Here is a 17604-nt window from a genome sequence, read left to right on the forward strand (position 1 = left end):
TGTTCTTCCTGATCTGTTAGGAGATGTGCCTCAGGCTTCACAACATAACGTGTACTTCATGCACGAAGAGGCAGCTTCACATTTGAGTGTTAGTGTCTGTCGGCTTCTAAATAACAGTTTCGGTGGTTAGGTAGAGATGGAGCAATTGCCTAAGATCAACGCTCTCTGAACCTAAAACCACTGCATTCTGTCTTTTTCCATTATACCTGTTACTTCTGTAATCCCGCTCCCAGTGGGTCACTTTCCAATACTTTCTATATTGTGGTTGGAGACATTCCTTTCGCATGTGACCTAAGCATCCAAAATGACAGCACTTCACGTCAGTAGAGAAAAGCCGGCCGGAGTGGCCGTGCGGTTCTAGGCGCTACAGTCTGGAACCGAGCGACCGCTACGGTCGCAGGTTCGAATCCTGCCTCGGGCATGGATGTGTGTGATATCCTTAGGTTAGTTAGGTTTAATTAGTTCTAAGTTCTAGGCGACTGATGACCTCAGAAGTTAAGTCGCATAGTGCTCAGAGCCATTTGAACCAATAGAGAAACTGTTTCTTCTATGACGAACTTTTTTCACTACATGTATTTCCTCCAGTACCATGGCTATGCCAATAGCATCAGCCTTTGGAGATCTTGCACGCCCCTTTCTTGACAACCAAGCGGCAGGTCCCTTAAGAATGCGTCTAATGCCGTATGTTCCGATTTCTGCATGATGATTCAGTTCATATCGTCATTACCTGTCAGATGGATATTCGCATTGAACCTTAGCATCCGATCTACGAAATTATCTACAGACTTATATTGCTTTTGCAACATCCCACATAACTTTTCGCAATAGAATCTGCAGCTATCCTGCCTCCTATAACATTTTACCAACCCTTTCCTAGATTCCTCGAATATTTTAGTATTCCTTACATAATAATAGTAAGTAGCATATATTTTTGCTTCTCCCGCCAAGTGCAGGTTGGTCATCTGTAACCACTGGTCAGCTATCCAAAATCCCAGCATTGCAGCTTCGACAGGTAATCTATTCTCCCCTGCCTTGCCTGAAAAAGAATAATTAATCCAGCAGTATCTCAATCTAAAGTAGGAGCGGTCAAGTTGGACAAGGCCCTGTCCTCTCTTACACCATCTAACTGTTTATGCTTTTTAGTATAATCTGTCTCAACTGAGCTACCAAGTCCAATAACGACTGTACAGCTTCTTGGGTGACAACGCTCTGTGTTCGTGACTGAGTCATTGTGGAGCCTGTACACTACACAAGAAAATTAACAGGATAAACAAAAGCAAAATGGGAGCAATAAAGGTACAGCTAACTGTAACACTAAAATATTACTCCTAGTCCTTGTACGTAATCATCAGCCGCCTCGATTCATGACACTGCCTAGCGTAGCACCCATGCTTATAGTAACTGGAATCGGACAAGTCCAGCAACGACCTCAGAACCAGCAGTGGCTGGCCTGCTGGCCGAGAGCGTTGACAGCGAGTCGCCAGAAACCCACATGTGGACATTATGAGAGGACGACAAACAACAGAGACGACACTACAGAACAGCAAGTCTAAAGGGCAAACGAAGATCAAATACTGAGACATAGCGAATTCAGAACCAAGACAAGATGGCTTCATCCTTGGAAACCGCCGTTGGGGACCGAGAAACTAAGTTTTACCTTGTCAGGCATGGGAGCAGCAAGGGTGGGCGTTCCAGGACTTATCAAGACAGTGGCAGTGGGACAGGTGGTCGGTGCAGATGGAGCTGGTTGGTGTGCCAGCACTCCAAACCCCTTGAAGTATTCCCCATTATAAGGTGCTGCCTGTGGGCAGTAACTACCGTAGCTGGAACCCATGAGGGTTTTGCTACACATGAATGAGACTACACAGCTGCACCCAGCAGAAAGTGAATGGCAGGCTGGGTCAGCAGTCCTGCCAGCTGAGGGCCATGAGGTGAAGAAGAGTATGTGGCTGCCATCTCTGCTGATCTATGGTCATGGACAAGTGTGGACTGGTAGATGCTGACAAACAGTATAAATGCAACCATGGTGTGGGAAGTACCCACCGCTTTCAACATTTGTTGCTTAAGCATACACTCCATGTGCTCTACTTCGCCATTGAAGGAGGGGTGAAATGGCAGACTAAATGGGTGCTTGATGCCAGTGAAGATGCAAAATTGTGGTCCATTATATGAAACGATGGTGTGGAGAAGCCTTCAGTGGTGTGAATAAGGGTGGGAGTAGTGGTAGTGGCGTCAGCGGCGGTGGACGCCATGCTGATCAAGTATTAGTAGTTCGAATAAGCGTCCATGACAAAGAGCCGCATAGATCCCAGAAAGGGACCAGCAAAGTCCAGATGAATGTGATCCTATGGGCGATGGAGGGTAGGTGAGGTGGTGAAAGACGGGCGGAGCTGCCTGCTGCTGGCTACAAGCACAATAGTTGCACACCATGACCTCCACATCTTTGTTCAGTCCTGGCCAGTAGACATGGCACCTCGCAAGGATCTTCATCCATGACATAACCCAATGGCCACTATGAAGGAGGTATACAACATAGGTTCGCAGAATATGTGGGATGATGACATGGTGAGTATTTGCCTCTGCATCAAGCAGGAAAATATCGGCGACGACAGATGAACGGTGGGAGAGGCGAGGCCAGATCCAGACTTTGTAATCGGCAGACTTTGAAAAAAGAAGTGGGCCGCTCATGGAGCACATGGTGCGTGACATGCTGCAAGGTGGGGTCGCAGAACGTGTACAGAGATGTAAGTAGTCATAATGAGAAACCCATCGTTCCTCACTCATGTGAAAACAGGAGATTTCTTCTACTTGGTCCCAGAAAGGTAAGTGGAAACTATTAATGGAAAAGATGCTCACCAAAGCCTCTTTCTCGATCTGTGAGTTGTTCTTTTGAGCAGGTGTCAGCGTCTTCGATGCTTAAGCAGTTGGCTGCTCCATACTATCATCGTTCCTATGCACCAGTATTGCGCCAGTGCCATAGGGAGAAGCATCCTTGGCCAAAATCAATGGACACGATACAGTAAATGGTACAAGGCAGGGTGTTGAACGTAACAGGTGCTTCAGCTGCGTGAAAGCATACTCACAGGCAACTGACCAACTGCACTGAACCCCTTCTTTCTCATCTGGTTGAGCACATGCATAATATGTGCCTCCTGTGGAAGGAACTTAGAACAATAGTTTACCTTTCCCAGAAAAGCCTGCACCTCCTGTAGGTTTTGGGAACGAGGTAGAGGGTTGGTGGCAGAAACGTTGTGGCCACTGTGGTCGATCATGTCTTTGTTGAGCAACTGGCCGAGGTATTCCACTTGCTCTTGAAAAAACTGGCATTTGTGTAAGTGGCACTTGAGCTCTGTATCACACAACGTAGTAAAGAGAGTACGAAGGTTGCACAGGTGGTACTGACATACAGTGCCCATTACAGTTACGTCGTCTAGATAGTTAGTACAAGCAGAAATGGACAAAGTGCTCAAGTGCCGTTACCTATTAAACACAACAGCGCAACCTGCAGGCTTGGTTAGCATCTACATTTATGTTGAAGCATTCATTTCCCCACTACGTTTCCATATTTTTCCCCAACCCCTGTGTCTCAACTTCAGAGCTGTCAGTTGATGTAGTACCACGGATTGAAACGCAATCCAATCTCCACGGGATGATATTTTTCTCTGGCCTTCCAAAAATGTACATAGCTGCTTCAGGAATGTACACTACTGGCCATTAAAATTGCTACACCAAGAAGAAATGCAGATGATAAAAAGGGGTATTCATTGCACAAGTATAATATACTACAACTGACATGTGATTACATTTTCACGCAATTTCGGTTAATAGATCCTGAGAAATCAGTACCCAGAACAACCACCTCTGGCCGTAATAACGGCCTTGATACGCCTGGGCATTGAGTCAAACAGAGCTTGGATGGCGTGTGCAGGTACAGCTGCCCATGCAGCTTCAACACGATACCACAGTTCATCAAGAGTAGTGACTGGCGTATTGTAACGAGCCAGTTGCTCGGCCACCATTGACCAGACGTTTTCAATTGGTGAGAGATCTGGAGAATGTGCTGGCCAGGACAGCAGTCGAACATTTTCTGTATCCAGAAAGGTCCGTACAGGACCTGCAACATGCGGTCGTGCATTATCCTGCTGATATGTAGGGTTTCACAGGGATCGAATGAAGGGTAGAGCCACGGGTAGTAACACATCTCAAATCTAACGTCCACTGTACAAAGTGCCGTCAATGCGAACGAGAGGTGACCGAGACGTGTAACCAATGGCACCCCATACCATCACGCCGGTGATACGCCAGTATGGCGATGACGAATACACGCTTCCAATGACGCCAAACACGGATGCGACCATCATGATGTGTAAACAGAACCTGGATTCATCCGAAAAAATGACGTTTTGCCTTTCGTCCACCCAGGTTCGTCGTTGAGTACACCATCACAGGCGCTCCTGCCTGTGATGCAGCGTCAAGGATAACCGCTGCCATGGTCTCCGAGCTGATAGTCCATGCTGCTGCAAACGTCGTCGAATTGTTCGTGCAGATGGTTGTTGTCTTGCAAACGTCCCCATCTTTTGACTCAGGGATCGAGACGTGGCTGCACGATCCCTTACAGCCATGCGGACAAGATACCTGTAATCTCGACTGCTAGTGATACAAGGCCGTTGGGATCAAGCACGGCGTTCCGTATTACCCCCCTGAACCTGTCGATTCCATATTCTGCTAACAGTCATTGGATCTCGACCAACGAGAGCAGCAATGTCGCGATACGATAAACCGCAATCGCGATAGGCTACAATCCGACCTTTATGAAAGTCGGAAACGTGATGGTACGCATTTCTACTCCTTACACGAGGCATCACAACAACGTTCAACGCCGGTCAACTGCTGTTTGTGTATGAGGAAACGGATGGAAACTTTCCTCATGTCAGCACGTTGTAGGTGTCGCCACCGGCGCCAACCTTGTGTTAATGCTCTGAAAAGCTAATCATTTGCATATCACAGCATCTTCTTCCTGTCGGTTAAACACGTCATCTTCGTGGTGTAGGAATTTTAATGGCCAGTAGCGTATTTACTTGGCTATAAAAATATGCATCACAAAGCAGAAACAACATTGTCACGAAGCTTTATTTTCGTTGATTATAGCTCACCACGAGTTTATCACTATGACTGTCATTACTGTTATTACTCGTTTCCACAGTAGCATGACTGATTATACAGATACGAATGTTTGGTGCCGGCCGAAGTGGCCGTGCGGTTAAAGGCGCTGCAGTATGGAACCGCAAGACCTCTACGGTCGCAGGTTCGAATCCTGCCTCGGGCATGGATGTTTGTGATGTCCTTAGGTTAGTTAGGTTTAACTAGTTCTAAGTTCTAGGGGACTAATAACCTCAGCAGTTGAGTCCCATAGTGCTCAGAGCCATTTGAACCATTTGAATGTTTGGTGGCAGAGAGATAAAAGAATATGCGACACTCGATCGTTGTACGGGCATAACTGTAGCCTGTCGCCTTATGGTTGCACTACCCCGCCACTCGACAGCGAACGCCCCCATATAGTATTCAATAGGCTCTAAAAACTTTGAATCTTGCTTCTCGGAAACGCTTGAGATGCTCATCGTAATAGAGCAACACTTGTTATCTCTAAGAATACACTATAGTCGTGCGGAAGATGAGCAACATTGGTGATCCGTCGGGTGTATGCTTCCCTAGCAAGTCAAATCCTAGGATCGGCCTGAAAACGAAGATCTAACCTTCGACTTGTGTTTCAACATTTAACCGAAATAAATATTTTCAAAATAATACGATATTACTTAACACTCTTCTTCCAGTATCTCAGTCAGTTCAGTATTACTGGAATTCACTGATTTCAAAATAAAGTTTCATTACAGGACAGTTGGTTATCGTTAAAGTGCACCTAGTCACAGAGATCCATTGTGGGCTGTAATCATCGTATGGCAGCAACACTCGGTAAATTTTTCTAATGCGTTAATGTGGAACCGATTTATGCTGGAAAAAATTGGTTTCAATTTTAAAGGTGCAAATCTGGCGCTGTGAATGGAAGCAAGACGTATAGAAATGTTTCCACATGTAATGGATCAGGAACGGAACTTGGACAGAAAACGTCAAACAGGTGGGATAGATATAATGTTGATTAACATGGGCCTGGAAACCCTTTGTGTCCATGTTACAATTCATTTTCTCCAACTCAATAAGCATGAGAAACATGCAAGGACAGAACATTAGAGTCGTGGAGAACATGCACTCGTGGTGACATCTGGTTACATTGTGCAGCGCCAGTGTTTTGTTTTACATGTCCCTTTTGTCATGCCACGTACTTCATTGCTTGTTTACAGGCAACATCAACTGTTCCCGCAATCAGTATGACTGTTGCATGCAAACGGATTACTATGTAGAGTTAATCACAAACTTGGATTGTGCAATGGTAGTATACACAAATGCAGAGGTGGTAGATGCCCATTTGATGCGTGGATTAGTTGACGGCAGTGGCGCTCACGCTCAATGTTTGTACTGGGAGAGGTTTCCAGGGCGAAGGTGCCCCAACAGGAAACGTTTGAAGTCATTGATCGTCGTGTTAGGGAACATGGAGCATTTAAACCAGGGGGAGGGCTAGAAGGACGAGGACACCACAATAGGAGGCGGCAATACTTCATGCAGTTTGATGACCACCCTAGTGTCAGTACAAGACATGTAGCTGCAACACTGAATGTTGAACACGTGACCGCCTGTATCCATACCATTTACAGCGTGTACAGACACTATCAGCAGCCGATTTTCCTGTGAGGATTGACCAACAAAGTATCAATATTAGTGCAACGGTGCTGTTCACAGATGAGCCGTCGTTTCAACAACATAAGCCTGTAAATTTTCACAATCGGCATGTCTGGGCAGGCATCAGTCTTCACGCAACTGTTGAAGCAAGTCATCAACAAAGATTTTCTGTCAGTGTTTGGACCAGCATTTTTGGTGATTGTTTGGTAAAGTTTCACTTTCTTCTACCCAGACTCAACGGACAAAGTTATCATAATTTCGTAGAGAATGTTCTTCCTGATCTGTTAGGAGATGTGCCTCAGGCTTCACAACATAACGTGTACTTCATGCACGAAGAGGCAGCTTCACATTTGAGTGTTAGTGTCTGTCGGCTTCTAAATAACAGTTTCGGTGGTTAGGTAGAGATGGAGCAATTGCCTAAGATCAACGCTCTCTGAACCTAAAACCACTGCATTCTGTCTTTTTCCATTATACCTGTTACTTCTGTAATCCCGCTCCCAGTGGGTCACTTTCCAATACTTTCTATATTGTGGTTGGAGACATTCCTTTCGCATGTGACCTAAGCATCCAAAATGACAGCACTTCACGTCAGTAGAGAAAAGCCGGCCGGAGTGGCCGTGCGGTTCTAGGCGCTACAGTCTGGAACCGAGCGACCGCTACGGTCGCAGGTTCGAATCCTGCCTCGGGCATGGATGTGTGTGATATCCTTAGGTTAGTTAGGTTTAATTAGTTCTAAGTTCTAGGCGACTGATGACCTCAGAAGTTAAGTCGCATAGTGCTCAGAGCCATTTGAACCAATAGAGAAACTGTTTCTTCTATGACGAACTTTTTTCACTACATGTATTTCCTCCAGTACCATGGCTATGCCAATAGCATCAGCCTTTGGAGATCTTGCACGCCCCTTTCTTGACAACCAAGCGGCAGGTCCCTTAAGAATGCGTCTAATGCCGTATGTTCCGATTTCTGCATGATGATTCAGTTCATATCGTCATTACCTGTCAGATGGATATTCGCATTGAACCTTAGCATCCGATCTACGAAATTATCTACAGACTTATATTGCTTTTGCAACATCCCACATAACTTTTCGCAATAGAATCTGCAGCTATCCTGCCTCCTATAACATTTTACCAACCCTTTCCTAGATTCCTCGAATATTTTAGTATTCCTTACATAATAATAGTAAGTAGCATATATTTTTGCTTCTCCCGCCAAGTGCAGGTTGGTCATCTGTAACCACTGGTCAGCTATCCAAAATCCCAGCATTGCAGCTTCGACAGGTAATCTATTCTCCCCTGCCTTGCCTGAAAAAGAATAATTAATCCAGCAGTATCTCAATCTAAAGTAGGAGCGGTCAAGTTGGACAAGGCCCTGTCCTCTCTTACACCATCTAACTGTTTATGCTTTTTAGTATAATCTGTCTCAACTGAGCTACCAAGTCCAATAACGACTGTACAGCTTCTTGGGTGACAACGCTCTGTGTTCGTGACTGAGTCATTGTGGAGCCTGTACACTACACAAGAAAATTAACAGGATAAACAAAAGCAAAATGGGAGCAATAAAGGTACAGCTAACTGTAACACTAAAATATTACTCCTAGTCCTTGTACGTAATCATCAGCCGCCTCGATTCATGACACTGCCTAGCGTAGCACCCATGCTTATAGTAACTGGAATCGGACAAGTCCAGCAACGACCTCAGAACCAGCAGTGGCTGGCCTGCTGGCCGAGAGCGTTGACAGCGAGTCGCCAGAAACCCACATGTGGACATTATGAGAGGACGACAAACAACAGAGACGACACTACAGAACAGCAAGTCTAAAGGGCAAACGAAGATCAAATACTGAGACATAGCGAATTCAGAACCAAGACAAGATGGCTTCATCCTTGGAAACCGCCGTTGGGGACCGAGAAACTAAGTTTTACCTTGTCATGCATGGGAGCAGCAAGGGTGGGCGTTCCAGGACTTATCAAGACAGTGGCAGTGGGACAGGTGGTCGGTGCAGATGGAGCTGGTTGGTGTGCCAGCACTCCAAACCCCTTGAAGTATTCCCCATTATAAGGTGCTGCCTGTGGGCAGTAACTACCGTAGCTGGAACCCATGAGGGTTTTGCTACACATGAATGAGACTACACAGCTGCACCCAGCAGAAAGTGAATGGCAGGCTGGGTCAGCAGTCCTGCCAGCTGAGGGCCATGAGGTGAAGAAGAGTATGTGGCTGCCATCTCTGCTGATCTATGGTCATGGACAAGTGTGGACTGGTAGATGCTGACAAACAGTATAAATGCAACCATGGTGTGGGAAGTACCCACCGCTTTCAACATTTGTTGCTTAAGCATACACTCCATGTGCTCTACTTCGCCATTGAAGGAGGGGTGAAATGGCAGACTAAATGGGTGCTTGATGCCAGTGAAGATGCAAAATTGTGGTCCATTATATGAAACGATGGTGTGGAGAAGCCTTCAGTGGTGTGAATAAGGGTGGGAGTAGTGGTAGTGGCGTCAGCGGCGGTGGACGCCATGCTGATCAAGTATTAGTAGTTCGAATAAGCGTCCATGACAAAGAGCCGCATAGATCCCAGAAAGGGACCAGCAAAGTCCAGATGAATGTGATCCTATGGGCGATGGAGGGTAGGTGAGGTGGTGAAAGACGGGCGGAGCTGCCTGCTGCTGGCTACAAGCACAATAGTTGCACACCATGACCTCCACATCTTTGTTCAGTCCTGGCCAGTAGACATGGCACCTCGCAAGGATCTTCATCCATGACATAACCCAATGGCCACTATGAAGGAGGTATACAACATAGGTTCGCAGAATATGTGGGATGATGACATGGTGAGTATTTGCCTCTGCATCAAGCAGGAAAATATCGGCGACGACAGATGAACGGTGGGAGAGGCGAGGCCAGATCCAGACTTTGTAATCGGCAGACTTTGAAAAAAGAAGTGGGCCGCTCATGGAGCACATGGTGCGTGACATGCTGCAAGGTGGGGTCGCAGAACGTGTACAGAGATGTAAGTAGTCATAATGAGAAACCCATCGTTCCTCACTCATGTGAAAACAGGAGATTTCTTCTACTTGGTCCCAGAAAGGTAAGTGGAAACTATTAATGGAAAAGATGCTCACCAAAGCCTCTTTCTCGATCTGTGAGTTGTTCTTTTGAGCAGGTGTCAGCGTCTTCGATGCTTAAGCAGTTGGCTGCTCCATACTATCATCGTTCCTATGCACCAGTATTGCGCCAGTGCCATAGGGAGAAGCATCCTTGGCCAAAATCAATGGACACGATACAGTAAATGGTACAAGGCAGGGTGTTGAACGTAACAGGTGCTTCAGCTGCGTGAAAGCATACTCACAGGCAACTGACCAACTGCACTGAACCCCTTCTTTCTCATCTGGTTGAGCACATGCATAATATGTGCCTCCTGTGGAAGGAACTTAGAACAATAGTTTACCTTTCCCAGAAAAGCCTGCACCTCCTGTAGGTTTTGGGAACGAGGTAGAGGGTTGGTGGCAGAAACGTTGTGGCCACTGTGGTCGATCATGTCTTTGTTGAGCAACTGGCCGAGGTATTCCACTTGCTCTTGAAAAAACTGGCATTTGTGTAAGTGGCACTTGAGCCCTGTATCACACAACGTAGTAAAGAGAGTACGAAGGTTGCACAGGTGGTACTGACATACAGTGCCCATTACAGTTACGTCGTCTAGATAGTTAGTACAAGCAGAAATGGACAAAGTTAACTGTTCCAGGCATCTCTGAAAAATCGCAGGAGCAGAAAAGATCCCAAAAGGCAAGTGCCTGTATTCAAATAACCCAAAGGGAATGTTGATGGCCATAATGTATTGTGATTCCTCGTACAGTGGGATCTGGAAATATGCATCAGCTAGGTCTATCTTAGAACAATGTTCACCTGCAGCAAGCTTCATGAGGAGATCCTCTGCATGCGGGATGGGGTAGGTTTCCTTTTGTACCTGGACGTCGATAATTGATTTAAAATCTCCATTTAGCCAGAGATATCAACTGAGTTTCTTGACCAACACCAGGGGTGTGGCCCAAGCAGTAGTTTTGACAGGTTCAATTACCCCAGCTGTGTGGGGGCAGTTGAGTTCTTGCCTAACGGCCACCCTAAAGTAACAGGAAGAGGTCACCCTTGCCAGAAACGGAGTACAACATCCGGATGTAAGGAGCTATGGACCTGAAAATCCATGGTACATCCCAGACTAGGTTCAAACACTGATACGAAGATGGTGTAGAGGTCGTCGAGCTTCTGAAAGGGAACTGTGTCAAAGACGACCTGAACCTTGTCAGTGATGGAGAATCCACAGAGTGAGAATGTATCAGGACCAAAAATGTTGTCAGCTGAGTGACTATCAACAACAAATAGTGTTATCAGCCAGACGACCTCTTTTCATGTAGCGTTAACTGTAAACTCCCCCTGGAGAAGAATCCGACCGTCACCATAGGCGACCAACGTACGGGAGGGTAATGCCAAGCCAGGGGAATGAAGAAAAGCACACATATGGAGACTGATCAAAGAAACAGCAGCTTCTGTGCCCACCTGGAAGTGGACATCATGGGTTGCAATCGTCATGGTGATAGACTACTAAGAAGTGGAAGGATCACCACGAGAAACAACTGCTTCAAGTTCATGCATGAAGACAAACAATGTGGAGATGCCCATCTTTCCCACAAAGGGTGCACTGAGCCCAGCTACCCAGACATCATACATGCGGATGTGCTGTCAGGCAGTCAGGACACGACGAGAGACACCCTTGCTCACGTCGATTGGACGTGACAGGCTATTCATAGACCATGGAGACGTCAGAAATTGTGAATCACTACGCAGCCGGTGGGAAAAAGACTTACGAGAATTCCGCCCATGAGGCGGTGGCTGAACCGCCGCCGTCTGAGTTCCAGATGTGAAATACTCACTTGTAGCATGTGCGATTTCAAAAGAGTGTATGATTTTCAAAATAGCGTCTAAAGAATTGTTGTCCAGTTCGAGGGCTGCAGTATCAAGTTCCGGATTTGGAGCCAACTGGATTATAACATCTTGGATCAGTGAATCTACATATGAAGTTTTGCTAGCTGGGTTTCTACAAGTGAAATGGCAATGTCACCTCAACCCTTGCAAATCCGGAGCTTGCGATATGTACGACTGACCAGTCTGCTTGTGGTACTAATGAACCTCGGGACACGTTTTGGTTACATGGATTCGTTGTGAATAGTAATCGGACAGCAACGAACACATTCCCTCGAACGTGAGCGCAACCAGATTCGAGAGAGGAGACAACTTCTTTAACAGGAAAAACGTCTCTGTGGAAGTCCAAAAGTAAGAGCGATCGTTGGAGAGCGTCATCCGAAACCTAAAAAGGGATGAAGTGCTGTTTCAACCGCTGCAGATATGTATCCCAGACCACTTTTACATCGCTAAACTGCGGAAACGCGCATGGGTGCCACTCTGCCTGGGAAGTGACCACAGCTTAGATGGGTTGGGGATCGTAAAACTGTAAGCGATCCAACAAAAGTTGATATTGTTGTTGGAACTGCTGTTGCTGCTGCTGCTAAAAATGCTGCTGGAATTTCTGTAGTGACTATTGATGCATGAACAGCTGTTGCTGTTGCTGTTCCATGAGTTGCACGAGCTTGGTGTCCACGGAACGCCGTTAACCTTTCACCTCGTCGCCAGTTATAGTAGCCGTAATCGGATAAGTCCGAGAACGACCTCAGAGCCAGCGATGTCTGTCCGACTGGCCGAGAGCATCAACAGTGAGTTGCTAGAGAACAACAGGTGGACAGCAAGAGAAGACGACTGACAACAGAATAACAAGTCCAAAAGACAAACCAAGATCGAATACCAAGAGGTAGTGAATTCAGAACCAAGGCAACGATGTAGCGAGCTCTGTACCGTAATGCAGAGAAATCACAACTAACAAACGGATCAGCTGTGCTGCTGGCTTTAAAGGTCGGCCACGAGCACTGCCGGACAGGTATGGCTTAAGAGGGCGCTTGTATCGGCGACCACGGCGCCTGCAGCTGCAGCAGTGCCACATAGCGGCCATCATCGATGTCCATACCGTCCGACAGGTCTCCAAACGCACTGAGCCGGGATACCAGAAAATTGGTGGCACGTAAAACACGTGAACGAATGACATTATGTGCACCTCACTGGATGCATACCTGCATAGTCCTCCCTAGTGTTCCCTTTGTACTGACTTAAATCTGTGGCCTCACCTTGTTTGACAAACTGAGCTCTAAAATCACCAAATAATCCAGGCGTTCGGTTATCACACTTACAGACAAAACAAACACAAAAAGCACTCATTCCATTGTGTTTTTATTATGTATGTCATGGCTGCCGACATTTTCCCAAATCCACTTGGCCATGTCTGCCTATAGCTGTCAGCAGTCAGCAGCTTCTGATTCCAGTTGTAGCAGGGTGTCATGATTGCGGGTGAGATTGGGTACCCTGGTAAATTTTGTAACGGCGTTGAGTGTCAATTAGAAGAGTGGTTGGTTCATCAAGCCAGGCGGATGTCCAACAGTTAGTTATATAAACAGCAGTTATATATATTCATCTATCCTGCACGAAACCTATAGCAGTCATAGTATTGTAGTAAGTGCCCCAAGATTCAGGTTGGTTGCGGTCAGGGAAGTGTGCTTAGTTCAGCAAGTGGCCTCATTAACGTCCAGTGCACAGTGTTACCCTGAAGAGTAGGCAGCAGCTAAGGCAAAGTTACATTGTCAAGAAACCTGCAGTGCTGTGCAGCATCAGGCCCCAATTAGATGGATGGAACGCCAATATGATAGACTCTGCAGAAGTCGGTCACATCTGTTGTTGCAGATGTGAAACTCAGTGCAGCAAGCACTCGAGTACGCAGAGTTGACCCAAGGACCCCAGCGCAGGACGCAGCGATACTGGCCTGCAGGGGTTCACCTTCAGTAGTAGAATGTGCCTACGTATGGCAGGCAGCAGCTCGGCAGGTTTTTAGGCCCGGACATAAACCATGGACCTCCAGGTAGGCACCATGAAGTCGATGGAAGTCGGTCAAGTGAAAACTCCCCACAGGCTGTCCACCAGTTCAACTCTCAATAACACCAGACCTAGACGCAGCCTGTGTTCCGCACCTAGCAAAGCTGTTATCTATTAGCAGCAGCTATACAACACATTTATTCCAATTACCTTCTGTCTGCATCCCTTCTCTAAGGCTTTTTTGCGTCAGAACATGTTGATATTTTCTGCTATCCGGCCACAGGTTTTCAACAGCCAAGTGAAAGAAGCTGTGTTGCAACAGATCCATCTAAAAGCTCTACTGACGTTCGTTGGTCCCAAAGGGGCCATGTGTCCCTTCAGCCAGGCAGACCTGTCGCGCCTAGATTTTGGGCTGTGCTCTGATTAAACGAATTGTCCTTTAATTGAAAAAAAACCTCATTTCTGGTGATACTGGATCGAGAGAAGTTGGTCAAACTTAGTATAAGTCCTGCCTGATTGTTTTCTTAGAGTGTCTTTGATTGCAGTTGTTCAGTTGCATTTGCACAAGTTCTTCCAAGTTTCTATTGGATGACATGACGTCGTTTCGAAGTAATCATAGTGTCTAGTAACCTCTTCTCTTTTGTTGCATTGGTGTCTTTTAGATGTAATTATCTACTATCGGAATGTTCCACATGACTGGAGAAAGGTACTGGTCACTTCAGTCTTTAAAAAGGATCACATGGAAAAAGGAAAAAAATATCTAAATACCTTATACAGCGCTGCTGAGGTCAGGCCCTTTGGGCAGTGGCTGATTAGGGAAAAGTATAGAAATACAGTCAAGGTTCCAACAATTTATTTTTAGAAACCATAAATATTTTCCTTAATCTTTTGAAACACAATAACCCCAGCAGAATAGCAAGACACCTTCTCGCTATCACAAATTTACCGGAATTAATTTTTAAAAAGGACAATGAAGTCTGCTGAAATGTAACAAATGGGATCTTTATAATCAGCAGTTTACCAGAAATTATATTTTTTAAAATACGAAAGACACAATTCAACAAATAAGATCTTTATAATCAGCAGTTTGCCAAAAATTATATTTCTTACAAAAATGAACAAGGTAAGTCAGCCATATACAAGAGTATAATCGAGATATTATTTATGTTAACCCCTACCTTTCAATAAAAACTCACATTCTCCAGAAGTAATCAAGAATTATAACGCTCGAACAGTCCACGGGTATACTGCCGGTTCATAGTGTCCAACTGGAGAAACTGAAGAATCGCAAGAATTATAATAGTTAGAGCACACTACATAAAAGGGGTCAATCATGCCAACAACGAAAGTGTAATAGCTTCCTCTTACAGCAATCACTCCAAGTTCGGTTCAGAAGCTTTTCAAGTCAGGATCTATTACTTTTGGTTAACCACACCAGCAAGAACTTGGATCCATGGCCATGCCCTTAATACAAATCAAAAAGATTCTTTTCTCATTTATGTGCAGAACGTTCCCTGAAACATAAATACTTAAGGCACAATTCTAATCATTGGTTTACACACACCCACAACACATTTTTGTGGCCAGTACTCTCAAACAAGATATCATATCCCACTAACTGTCATTGTGAGAACACAGCCAGATAGGTAGTCATGAAACAACCATATATTACGTAACTATTCCAGACCAACAAGGCGGCATCCACATAGGAAAAAACATTGCTTTGTATACATCCATAAAATCCCACTAATGTGTAATGGACGGGATGTACCATGAAAATATGGAGTCATATTGAGTCCACTTCACTACAACACACATCAGTATGGAGTGAAGCAAAGAGCGCATCTCCGCATACGTCACACGACACTAGACACACCAGCTGCGCTCAACAGAGACTCCTATGGCTACACGAAGGGCAACACGCTTTGCACTCTTGCCACTACATGTGTCTGTTATGCTGCTTCCACCTAGAAGAACTTTCACTCCACACCATAAGTGACTTCTGAAACTTACACGAGTCATATAAATAACTGGCCAGCAACAGCAGTGGACAGTGTCAACTGTACCGTCCGATTGACCATAATTAACTGCTTTTCAGCACGAAGGACCATCACTCTGTGCCTTCCAGACACTTCTGAGCCGGCCGAAGTGGCCGTGCGGTTAAAGGCGCTGCAGTCTGGAACCGCAGGACCGCTACGGTCGCAGGTTCGAATCCTGCCTCGGGTATGGATGTTTGTGATATCCTTAGGTTTAACTAGTTCTAAGTTCTAGGGGACTAATGACCTCAGAAGTTGAGTCCCATAGTGCTCAGAGCCATTTGACACTTCTGAAACATAGGTGGCTCATAAACAACCGACCAGCTGCCGCAGTCGAGTGTGTCACGCGTCTCTTCTGACTACCCAGAATATCCCCTTTGCTCCACACACACACACACACACACACACACACACACACGTCTGCTACAATCGTATGACCCACTCCACATCTCTGCTTCAGCGATGGTGCCAATCTTTGGCACACTTACCATTTAAATTTGTTATAGAACTATGGAACATATACAGAGGGGTCGAAAAAAATGTATCCACTGTTTAAAAGTCCATGACTGGCAAAATAATTGACGGAGTTGTCTCATCTTTGGTAGTGTAATAGTTTGTAGTTCCGGCAATCGCCACACAAGCGTTGTATTGCGTTGTTTTGTTTTGTCAGATGACAGTCGCCAGATGGTCAGTGTTTTGTTCTTAGTTGCACCTAGCTACTCGAGTAAAGGTGGCGCAGTGGTTAGGACACTGGACTCGCATTCGGGAGGACGGCGGTTCAATCCCGCGTCCGGCCATCCTGATTTAGGTTTTCCGTGATTTCCTTAAATCGCTCCAAGCAAATGCCGGGATGGTTCCTCTGAAAGGGCACGGCCGACTTCCGTCCCCGTCCTTCCCTGATCCGACGAGACCGATGACCTCGCAGTTTGGTCTCTTCCCACAAACAACCCAACCTAACTCGAGTAAACATTGCTGGCGCAAGGCTTACATTCGATGAAAGGAAGTCAGTTTTGAAGTGGTAATGAGTATCAAACAGAGCCACCAACACGTTTAACGATTCGTCGCATTCGAGACAAATTTGAAGCCGAAGTGTTAAAGATATACACTCCTGGAAATGGAAAGAAGAACACATTGACACCGGTGTGTCAGACCCACCATACTTGCTCCGGACACTGCGAGAGGGCTGTACAAGCAATGATCACACGCACGGCACAGCGGACACACCAGGAACCGCGGTGTTGGCCGTCGAATGGCGCTAGCTGCGCAGCATTTGTGCACCGCCGCCGTCAGTGTCAGCCAGTTTGCCGTGGCATACGGAGCTCCATCGCAGTCTTTAACACTGGTAGCATGCCGCGACAGCGTGGACGTGAACCGTATGTGCAGTTGACGGACTTTGAGCGAGGGCGTATAGTGGGCATGCGGGAGGCCGGGTGGACGTACCGCCGAATTGCTCAACACGTGGGGCGTGAGGTCTCCACAGTACATCGATGTTGTCGCCAGTGGTCGGCGGAAGGTGCACGTGCCCGTCGACCTGGGACCGGACCGCAGCGACGCACGGATGCACGCCAAGACCGTAGGATCCTACGCAGTGCCGTAGGGAACCGCACCGCCACTTCCCAGCAAATTAGGGACACTGTTGCTCCTGGGGTATCGGCGAGGACCATTCGCAACCGTCTCCATGAAGCTGGGCTACGGTCCCGCACACCGTTAGGCCGTCTTCCGCTCACGCCCCAACATCGTGCAGCCCGCCTCCAGTGGTGTCGCGACAGGCGTGAATGGAGGGACGAATGGAGACGTGTCGTCTTCAG

The sequence above is a fragment of the Schistocerca americana genome, chromosome X, assembly GCF_021461395.2.
Source record: "Schistocerca americana isolate TAMUIC-IGC-003095 chromosome X, iqSchAmer2.1, whole genome shotgun sequence".
NCBI lineage: Eukaryota > Metazoa > Arthropoda > Insecta > Orthoptera > Acrididae > Schistocerca > Schistocerca americana.